Source organism: Embiotoca jacksoni, unplaced genomic scaffold (assembly GCF_022577435.1).
Source record: "Embiotoca jacksoni isolate LCO1_2020_lvr unplaced genomic scaffold, fEmbJac1.0.p SCAF_3, whole genome shotgun sequence".
Classification (NCBI taxonomy): domain Eukaryota; kingdom Metazoa; phylum Chordata; class Actinopteri; family Embiotocidae; genus Embiotoca; species Embiotoca jacksoni.
Window position 1 is genome coordinate 3,249,954 of NW_027185381.1, and position 11,294 is coordinate 3,261,247.

Genomic DNA, 11,294 nt, shown 5'->3' on the forward strand with positions numbered 1-11,294 from the left:
TTTGACAAGAAGTAAAATGTAAGATGTCCCAAAAGTCCAGGATATATCTGAGGTGAAGGAGAGGTGTGTGGTCGGTGTAGAGGGAGACGTGGAGGCTGGACATTTCCTCTCCAAACTTAGTTTGTTAACAGGTGAGAAGTGAAGAACGTCGGTTCTGATGTGAATATAATTCATGGTGAGTTCAACTAGTCAGAGGGTGAACACAGCACATGGTCTCCACCAGACAAAGAACTCCTCAGACTCAACAGTTGAATTCTGTCTGGATCTTCATGTGTTCCTCTGAATCAGACAGATGTCCTCCCCGCCGGCAGGATGAACATCCAGATGACCGATCTGAACACGACACAGTATCAACAGGAATACAGCGACGCCGCTGAGGCCTCCTCACACTACTGCTGCCCGGAGAGAGACGGTGATGTCCACCTGCAGGGGGCTCCTGTGTGGACGGGCCCCCCTCCGCAGCCCAGTCTGCCCGGGATCGCACCCCATCCTCAGCAGCACATTGTCCTCACAGACATGTTGAACCCTCTCAGCTACAGGTATCGTCCATTCGGTCAGCTGTTCTGTCGTTCATCGTGTACGATTTGCTCATGTTTCCTCTTATGACTCCCGTTTTATTAAAGAAATGTTCACGTGTGTAAGTACCGTCCATTTAGACGTCGACCTGGACTAATACGGATGTATTGATCGTAGATTCCACTGTCCATGTCAGTCCGCTCAGTGTCAGGTGACGTACCCGGACTACCTCCTGGAGCCCCAGCCGAGCCAGTATCAGCTGCTCACCGGGTAAGTCCTCGTCCAATCACGTGCGACGCTCACTGTAGCTCGCTGAGTCCTTCAAAGTAACACAAAAAGTCTCGAACCAGTCAGACATATTGTCTCCATCCAATGAGAAAATACTTGTTCTGATCAGCGTCTTTTGAACTATTTTGTCCTTTGCATGATTTAGTTTCAGTATTAACATCATTATTGCACCTCATCATTGTACTGACAGCGTTGTGGAGGCAGGAACAGTGAAAACTTTAAAGCTACACACTCAAAGATCTCTCCGTTCTGCTCTCTTTAATGACACCTGTGGCAGGAAGTGGTAACTGCAGCTGTGTTTGGACTTCACTTCCCAGAGTTCCAAACAGTGTCGCCGATGTGATGATGTGATGTCAGTGTTAGCTCCTCCCCCTCTCTCTGGAGGTGCAACTACTGCCGGTTGGCGGAAGACGTCACCACAGACACTCAACTCGTTCAGTCCGTAATACTGCAGATGCAGCAGCTTTCATCGGTGGGCCACAGATCGATCACCGCTGTGTCGCCTCATTCAGCGACAATCAGCAACGAGTATTTCAGCCGTCGCCATCTTTCTATTTTGGAACCAGAAGTGACCATATTTGGTTGAGCTGGGGAGGAGCCAGCTGTCAGTGGATGGAGAACCAACACTATGCCCCGCCCACCGATTTTAAACAGTGTATGGATATAACAGACATTTATTGAAACGAAAATCTAGGAGGCTATCACCTGAATGAGTCGGGGCTCGGACTAATACCTGAGTGTGTACAGACCTCTGGGAAAGGAACGGTGGAGTGACTTGATCTGATCTTGGTTTCCTCAGCCCAGCGCCCGGTCCAGCAGACAACAGCCATCCCAGCTCCGTCTGTGCTTCTTGGTTTGCTGACGACCCCATTCTCTGCAGCATGATGCCGGTTAGTCCCGACATTCATCGATACAGAACCGCTTCCGTGGAAGAACGCAGAAGTTATCCTGTGTGTGTGTTCACGTGTACTGTGTGTGAGTTTTCCTTGTGTATTTCCAGGGTGACTCACACACCTGTGTGACCGTGGACCATCAGCAGCTTCAGGAGGGACCGACTGGAGTCACATCTCACATCACACAGCCTGTAAGTTCTCCGTCTGTTTCCCTCCTCAGCACTTCTGCAGGGAACCCACCTCATGTCTGCCTCCCGGTCTGTGAAGCAATGTGAGGGAAACTCATTTCACAGGAAAGTAGACACGGAAACAGAATGAGCCTACATGTGAGACTGTAGTCAGTAAACTGAGAAGAGAACTGCTGGCCCAGGATCAGCAAACATGTCGGACATCGTCCTCACGGTCCCACACAGCTGCATATGTACATAAATATGGAGTTATTACACTTTAACCAGCTCTATTGGCAAGAAAAAGTAAGCGAGCTGCATTTATGTCTCAAAATATGGTCCGATCTTCATGTAACTTATAATTATGAGCTAACATAAGTTATTTTAGCTACAAGTAATAACATACAAATTATAGTTTAATCTTGTCTCTTCTGAAGGCATCATTCAATTCACGTAGTAGGCTGTAAAAAGTATGTGATATGTTCTAATTGAAGTCAGGATTGAGAGAACCTGGAGTCCATTTACTGTTCACAAGATCCACCTGCTGCTGTGAAACACGTCTCTCGAAGAAGACCAGAAGATTTAGAGTCGATAATAAACTCAGTATGTTTTGGTTGTCGACTGTCGGCCGGAACAAAACAACATTCAGGCTTCATCTTTGGGAAACTGGTTGAAGGTTTACATTATTTTAAAGAACAAACAGCTGATCGACTCAGCAAGGAGATAATCGACCGATCAATGAATTAATGAAGACTAATAAAAAGAATCATGCAGCTGCTGGATCTTCATGAGTCATACAAAAGGCATGGTGTCCGTGGCAACCGGAGGAAGCTGCTGCTCTCCAGAACAACTTCCCTGCTGTCGCTGATGTTCACACACAGCTTTGATTCCCCTGAAAACATGTTTGTGGAGCGCTGAAACTAAAGCTGAGGTTTGATTTTTTGTATCTGAATGAAATGTCACGTGTCAACAAACATACACAATGCAACTAGAAAATAAGAAAAAAAACTTAAATACGTGAAAACATATAAATGTTTTTCCTGCAGTTAGTCTTCATCAAGACCAGTTTCATCCTCACATCTCAGTCATCTCCAAAATTGTCCACTGACCCAGAACGCTCTTTAAATCTGTTTAAGGGATCAATAATAATAATAATGGACCCATTCTTTGTAAAGAACTTTTGTTTTCTGCTGATATAATAGGTATTTATTTCTTTTAGCCTTTTACCAATACTTGGTCGATTTACATTTTTCCATGATGGTGCGGTCATTGTTTTTTCCTGTAACAAAAATGGACAGTAAAGAGAATTTCAATATACATATTAAACTTTTTTTTTTTTTTTTTTTTAAATTTTCTGTTCTTTTGGATTAAAGTTTGAGCTCCATAGTTAATTGTATTAAAAAAAAATCGTATTACATTCGAACACGATAAAAAAACTTTTCGGGGTGAGGCAGCAGGGGTGTTCATTTGCAAATACTCCTCACAATACAATGATACACAGCTGGTTCAAAATCCTCAGGTTGCCTTTAAAGTCCTCCCTTCATCTGTGTAGGTGGTGTGCAGTGTGGGTGGAGGTGGAGCGGTGGTGCTGGTTAATCATTGTGAGGCCGGACCTTCGTTTGTTCCTGTGGAAACCGCACACAGAGAGGATGGAGTAACTCCAGGTAATGAACAGGACCAGTTCAATGGTCTGTACTTGTATAGCGCTTTATCACCTTTCGGTCTCAAAGCGCTTTAACATGGTTTTCCATTCACACACTAATGAGATAGATCACCACGCAAGGTGCTGCCATCATTCACACACCGCCGATGGTACATCATCAGGAACAACTTAGGGTTCAGTGTCTTGCTCAAGGACACTTAGACATGTGGACAGGAGGAGCTGGGGATCGAACCACCAACCTTCCGATTAGTGTTCAACCCACTCTTCCGACTGAGCCACAGCCTCCCAGTTCCTGTCTGCAGGTTTCTATACTGCCTTCAGTTCAGCTTGTGTGAGATATGAAATGAAGGCAGACTCAACCACACACACCGAGCAGGTCTCTGAGCTGATGCTGGATTTATGTTTCACTCGTAACTTAAATTTATCTTATTATAAAAGAAATGATCACCCCGTTTTTCAATCAACAAAACACTTTTTAATCATTAAAACTGTGCCACTTCCACCTCTTTAGCAGCTGACTGTCGCTTGCAGCCTCGGCTGGAGTGAAACTGGGTCCGGTTCCTAACAGCTCTGCACTGATTTCAGGCTGTCCCAGCTGATCACTACAGTAACCGGGCCCAATATGAAAACTAATATTAAACGTCATAGATGTACAGACAGCTGCTGGAGTCTTCTTGTCTCCCACACACTGAATGAGCTCTTCATCGTTTTCCTCACACGATTACACAGGTTTCTGATCAACTTGAGTAGAGAAGTGTGCAGATCCTCGGTTGTCTCTGTCACGTGCTGCAGAGATGACACTCTGTCAGTGTGCAGATCTGCAAGGAATATTTCAAAGGTTTTTTTATGCATTTAGTCCACACATCCCGCCTGTTTCAACTGTTGCTCACTAGCGGGCCAAAACACACACCTCTGGGTTCTGAGACGGTTTCTTCCCCGACGCCGTCACCACTCTGAACTCACACGAACACTGAGAGACTTTTATTTTCACACAAACTGTGACAAGCACTCACTCACTCACTCACTCACTCACTCACTCACTCACTCACTCACTCACTCACTCACTCACTCACGCTGCCACTCTTCCAGCACTTTATGGACTCATGTGCAGTATCAATATTTTTAATTCCCTGCAAAGCAACATTTTATGCTGACACTCATATACAGTAGTATATTTATTTTAGAGACTGTTTGTGGTTTGTCCTGTGTTTAATAGATTTGTATTTTCTACGCACCAAAGACGAGTAAGCGCTCCTAATTTCGTTGTATGCAGAGTTTACAATGACAATAAAGGCTTTCTGATTCTAGTTTTTACTCTCAGCAGATCATCATCATCGCTGAAATGGAAATTTTCCAGCCTTATAAAAAAACAGAATTTTTTACCAGACAGCAGTTTCTTGTTTATCCAGCATGTGGAGCTGAAGGCACAGAAACAAGATGAAAATGAGTTTCTTTATGGGAATAAAGTCTGAAAGTGTTTTGGGGACAGGAAAGTGATTGTCATCCATTATATCCATTATATCTCCTCTACATTCACATAACCTGCTGCAGTTTATCGTTGGCCTGAATACCAGCCCCTACTGGCCTCCTTTGACCTTTGACCTTTGACCTTCCAGTCTCTCCAGTGATGTCTGAGATTGTCTCTGTGTGCCGCGGTCATGCTGGTGATGTTAAGTGTATCTACAAGACCTTATTGTTTTCTTGCGGCTCCGCTCTGTGAGTCTCTTGCAAAAGAGAATCTTAATCTTAATGAGATTACCGGATTGATTAAAAATTCTACACACATCAGGTGCCAACAAGTTACTTAACTGTGAGCAGGGACACAAAGCTGCTTTATATGAACACATTGTTCCAAAGAGCTGCAGTGAGTTCAGCCAAAACATTCAGCATGCGATTACTGATCTGGATTATGTGATCTGGATCACCAGGTAGTTAATGATACATCAGTTTATCAGAGTATACTGTGAAACAAATTAAAAAAACAAAACAAAGGAAAGATCCTCATGAACAAAATACTTTGTTGTTCTTCAGGAGGAAGACTGAAGGCACAGCAGTAAATCCTTTAACTTGTTATTCAAATAATATTTTCTTAATGCAGGAAGCTGTAAAAAGTATTTAATATTAACATGGCCGTATGTGGAGCTGTTTCATGGATGTCACCCACAAAAGGTATTGGATCAAACTCAGTATTACACATAGACTGAATATAAGAGTGGACGTAGTTTCTGGGTATCTTCTGCTGCTGAAGTATCTTCAGCTGCAATACCACCAAGTGCCACTAGAGGTCGGCTCCAAAAAGCCTCCAGGTCCCTTGACTCCCATTCAACTTCTCTCATAAAATTCTTTGTCAATAAAATTTCTCCACGAGTTATTTTGGTGTTGTTAGCTAAAGTCACTCCTTCTTATTAGTTTTCAGGAGGTCCACCTGAAAATGTTCCATTAATGATTTGAAAATAAGCATCAAAAAGCTATGTTTTTAAGGGACGTAGTATTGTCAGGTTTCCAATCAGATCAGTCAGATCCACCACTCGCTCCTCCCCCAGCTCGTCCAAATATGGTCACTTCCTGCTCCAAACCGCAGCAAACTAGCAAGACGGCCAAATTCTGAACCCAAGACTTCATATGGGCCGTTCATGAACCAACGGGCGACGTCACTGCTGGTTGCTGCTTGGTATTACACTTCATGTGACAAAAGTTCATCTGATGGCAAAACCTGATCCTTTTAGATTCAGTCTGGATAGATAAAGGCGACATACCAGAAGTTTGCTTTTTTAGCCTCTTAACTTCAGCCTCGATAGTCTCACATTACCAACAGACCATAATACTGCCACCCCTGTGCTTCACAGCTGGCCTGAGCTTCCTTTCCAGGAAACACTAAACACGTCTCCTGTTACTCCATTTCTGTCTGTGATCAATCTGTCAGAACACATTATTCCAAAAGGCTCTTTGTCTCTATGGTTATGAACAAACTTTAGTTTTACTGTTTCCTGTCCCGCCTCCCTGCAGGTCAGATCAGTACGACCTCTCTGATGGGAGACACTCTGACACCAACAGCTGCAGATCCTGAATGAACTTTTTGTCTTCTTGGAGACTTCTTAGTGCATAAAATTGATATTTCTATTGTTTTCCCACTTCATATAAACTCAGTATTAAAGGATTAAAGGAGGCAGAGAAACACGATCAACAGCCTTGCCCTTCGTCATTTTATGAAATACTGTAAAAACTTAATGAAAATGAACCAGTGATAATGTTGTTTTACACAAACAGACAACGCAACTTTGCCTGCATAAAAAACAGAATATAATAAGCAAATTTCAGATTTCACTGGTTAAATATCTGTTCAAAAGAAAAAATAATTGAACCATTTTTTGGGTACAACTATTTATTAACACATTGTTCAGTTTTATACACAGTACAACAGACACAACTCAACAATGCTCAGTTGTACTTTCATGAGAAAAAAATTTAGTGGGACCCAACAGGACTGGACACTTTATTTGCAGGATTAATAAGGACTACAATATATTTAGCTCTCAAACTGGGTCCCTTTATATGACCCACAACTGAAATGCCTCCGATCTGTGAAGAAGTTTAAAGACAGCCAGTCTTGAACTCACTGACAAACAGCTCACTCAGAAACACACGTCACAAATCACTGTTAGCAGGGGACCTTAAAGATCAGTGAACACACTCAGGTACCTGAGTGGTTGCTCATGACTGCTACATGTTAGCGTTCGCTGCATGCAGCTGCTTCACGTGACGTGTTCAGCCGATGTCTGCAGTGTTTTCCTAAATTGTCACCGAAGCTTCCTGCTGGTGGCGACCTTCGACCTGAAGAGGAGAAATGAAACAGAACCCTGATCGACTTCCAGTCCAGAGCAGAGTGTAGATCACACGCAGATCTGTTCACAGGGCCATCCCCAAACCAGCTCATCATCCTTTTACCACAGAAAGTTGTAACTGTAACATCATCTTTTCTTTTGTGTTCACAGATGTGAGTGTGTCGGGGACTCCCAGCCAGGTAGGAAACGACTTCACTTCCTTTCACCTGCTCCTTCTTTACTGTGATGTATCTATTAACTCACTGACTGAATGATTCGTCACGTGTTCATCGATGCATTCATGCATAGTTCACGCAGTACCACGAGACAGCTTGTCCTCTGTATGAGTCCAGAGGTCAGAACCTGCAGCCTCAAGCTCCTCCCACCAGGTGAGAGAGCTGGTGGAGCTTAAGCCCCGCCCCCACACAGACACACCAAGATAACTAAAGATGAACATGCTCACAGTCTTAAACAGGTTGTATCACCAAGACTGTGGTCAGCCTTCATATCGAATGATATAATAGATTGCATGTCTTAATGAAGCCCCGCCCACAGAGTTTTATTTTTAAAAACTAGAATGATTTCATTTAGCACTGTTTTAAAATTCATCTTAATTTTTTATGTGTATGAAAAAGATACAGGTTCTTATAGCTAACAAATCATTTACTGCAATGTTTCGGTTCAAAGACCTTCATCACACATTTTTACATATTTTCCTACTTTTGTAAACACTCCAGTTTTTCCTGATTTAAACGGATGTGTCAGATGTTTTCTGGTGTGTGAACTTTCTTTAAGGTGAATATATTCTCACCTTTTACTTCTGTAGAACTGCTGGAAGTTTGTGTGAATCAAAGTCCAGGAAGCCCTGCCACTGCACCCGATCACAGTGCCTCAAACTGTGAGTACACGTCACGCTCCTCCTCTGATTTCACTTTTTTTTTTTGACAGCAGAACGTCGTGTCAGTGAAGTACACAGTGTATCATGAAACTCATTAATGCTGAACATAACTACTACTTGACTAACCTGAACACCTCAACCTAAACTAACTTCATCCTGATTTACACCCAAATCTCCCTCCTGAACTCAAAGTGGTGGAAAGTAACTGCACTTGTGTATAATTCACTGGAACTTGTACTTTTAAAACATATAGTTTTCTTTACGTGCATTAATGACATAAAATCGAAGCTTTAACCGTTTAATGTGTTGAAATCAGCTTTCAATATTAGCTGATTATTCATTTGGCATAATGAGTACTTTTACTTTGACACTTACAGCCCTTGTGTATTTTTATTAAAGTCATATTTTGAGTGCAGGAGTTCTGCTTGTAATTGAGTGTGTTTTCATTGTTGTAAGTAGAAGATGTGAGTTCTCCTTCCACCACTATTTCATTAGAGGGACTTTTCACCACGGTGTGACTTTGCAACATGAGTAACTCCACACACACACACACACACACACACACACACACACACACACACACACACACACACACACACACACACACACACACACACACACGTACGTTAAAGTAATGCGTGTAGTTTTTGATGTGTGTTTGTCTCTTTCAGATACTGCGAGTGTTTTGCTAACGGATCGATGTGTAGCAACTGTGACTGCTTGAACTGCAACAACAACGCCGAGCACGAAGTGAACCGTCACAAGGCCATCAAGGTTGGCAAAGTTCAGTTTATAAACCTCATAATTCACTGTGTATGACAGTTCAATGAAGGTCATCACGATGAGACTTTAAGTGAAGAGTGTGGAGAGAAACGTGTGAATAAGACAGCAAACAGACGGAGTGACGAGTTATAAAGTTGATCCTCTTTATTCTACCTCTGAGGAAGGAGCAGTCTTAATCCTACGAATGTCTGTTCCATATGAATGTTAATGTGTTTCAAACATGGAAAACATGGTTAAAAAGTCCATCATTAAGAGAGTGGTGAGGAACCAAAACATTTTTTTTATATAAAAGTGTTCATAGCTTCCAGGTCTGAAAAATGGTTCCGATGCAGAAGTACCTTAAGCTGCAATACCAGCGAGTGCCACTAGAGGTCGGCTCCAAACAGCCTCCAGCTCCATAGACTCCCATTCAACTTCTCTCATCAAATACAAAGTGAATAAAATGTGTCCATCAGTTATCTCGGTGTTGTTAGCTAAAGTCACTCCTTCTTATTAGTTTTCTGGAGGTCCATCTGAAAATAATCCTGCCATTAGTTAGAAAATCAAAATCCGAACTCGGGGCTTCATAACGTTCACAAACCGACGGGTGACGTCACTGCTGGTTGCTGCTTGTGAGGAACTGAGGCCCGTTCACTCTGAATTCAGCTGTGAGAAAGTGACTGTTGTAAAGTTTAATGTTTGAAAATAATGTATTTATTTTCTGAACTTCTTCCACTGTTTCAGTGGAGAATGTCATCAAATAGTTTGTCACTAACACCATGTGTTTTGCATTACTACCACCAGAAGGTGGCAGTAATCCACCTGAAAACCGTCTGCCCACCACCACTAAACCACATAAGGAAAAGAACACGCTGCTGACGGGCTCCTGTGAAATGTGTGGCTCAATCCCAATATCCACCCTAAACCCACACCAAAAAACCCACACCTCCAGAAAAACAACAACAACAACAACAACAAAATATATATACATATATCAAAGTTTGAGATGAGTTTCCAGCATTAGTGACTGTGTGCATGTGTTAACTTTAAAATGTAGTTTTTGCAAACAGAATTATGTGTTTAGAAATGGTTGCGTTTTATACTGTTTAATTTTGTTGTTGCTGTTATTGATTAATCTGCTGACTTTCTGCATTTAGAGATGCCTTTTATTTTTTTATTCTTAAACCGCTGTCACATTTGTCAGAGTACAGACTCAGAAACACGACAAAAAACAAAAGTAATGGAAAGACAAACTCTTTCAATGATGTAAGTGCAGAAAATGGCTATTCCTAAAAAACACTCAGTCCAGAAACAAAACTGTAATCCAGAAGGCAAACAGGGTTTAAACACCAAAACCTACTGAAAACTGGCTCGACGGACTTAAACACTGATAAAGACACGACGACGATCTGACAGAGGAGGCAGCGAGAACGCAGACTTAAATCACTTTTGACTCTCATCTGAAAAGCTGCCAATTCATCATCTGCCAATCAAGGAGTGTTTTGCAGCTGTACTTATTATTGTATAGAAATTAATCAGTGAAAGAACTAAAGTCGTCAGATAAAAGTAAAAAGTAGAATATTAAGATGTCGTGGAACTTAACCTGGAAGTAGAAAGTATCGTGAAGAAAAGAAATGTGACTCAGTAAGAATCAGATCTGAAGACAGAAAAAAACAGCGCGAGCAGGATGCTGATATCTGTGATGTATGTAATCACCTTCCTGCTCCGACTGCTGTGATATCTGTGATGTATGTAATCACCTTCCTGCTCCGACTGCTGTGTGAGCTGACTGCTAATCGGTCAGTAAGCGCTGAAGCTCCATCGACTGTCGCCGGCTGAGCGGCGGTGAGTCGGGCTGCCGGCATCGATCGGCTCTAATTGGAGCTCCAGCCGAGGTGACGGGTGTCACACTTATTAGTGGACGTGATTCAACAGCACTGTTACTGGAGAACATGTTTTGTCTCTCACCCGGCCGGGTCTCGGACACACTTGGGTTTCTCCAGCGGACGCATTATCGACTTTTCTTTCCCTTCATCGAGGCTGACACATGAACACAAAACATCCGCACAGCTGATTTAAAACATATCTAATATTACAGCAGGTTTTGGTCTTTGGGTGTTAAAATATCACTCCTATGAGGAGTAAAATGTAACTTTGACCTTGAGTTGTTTTTAATGTGAACTCTTTGACAGTGTCAACAGTCAACACTTGAAAAGAGATATTATTTATTATAGACACTCATGGAGTTAAAATGCCATCACACTACGAAGGTTTTAGATAGAAATA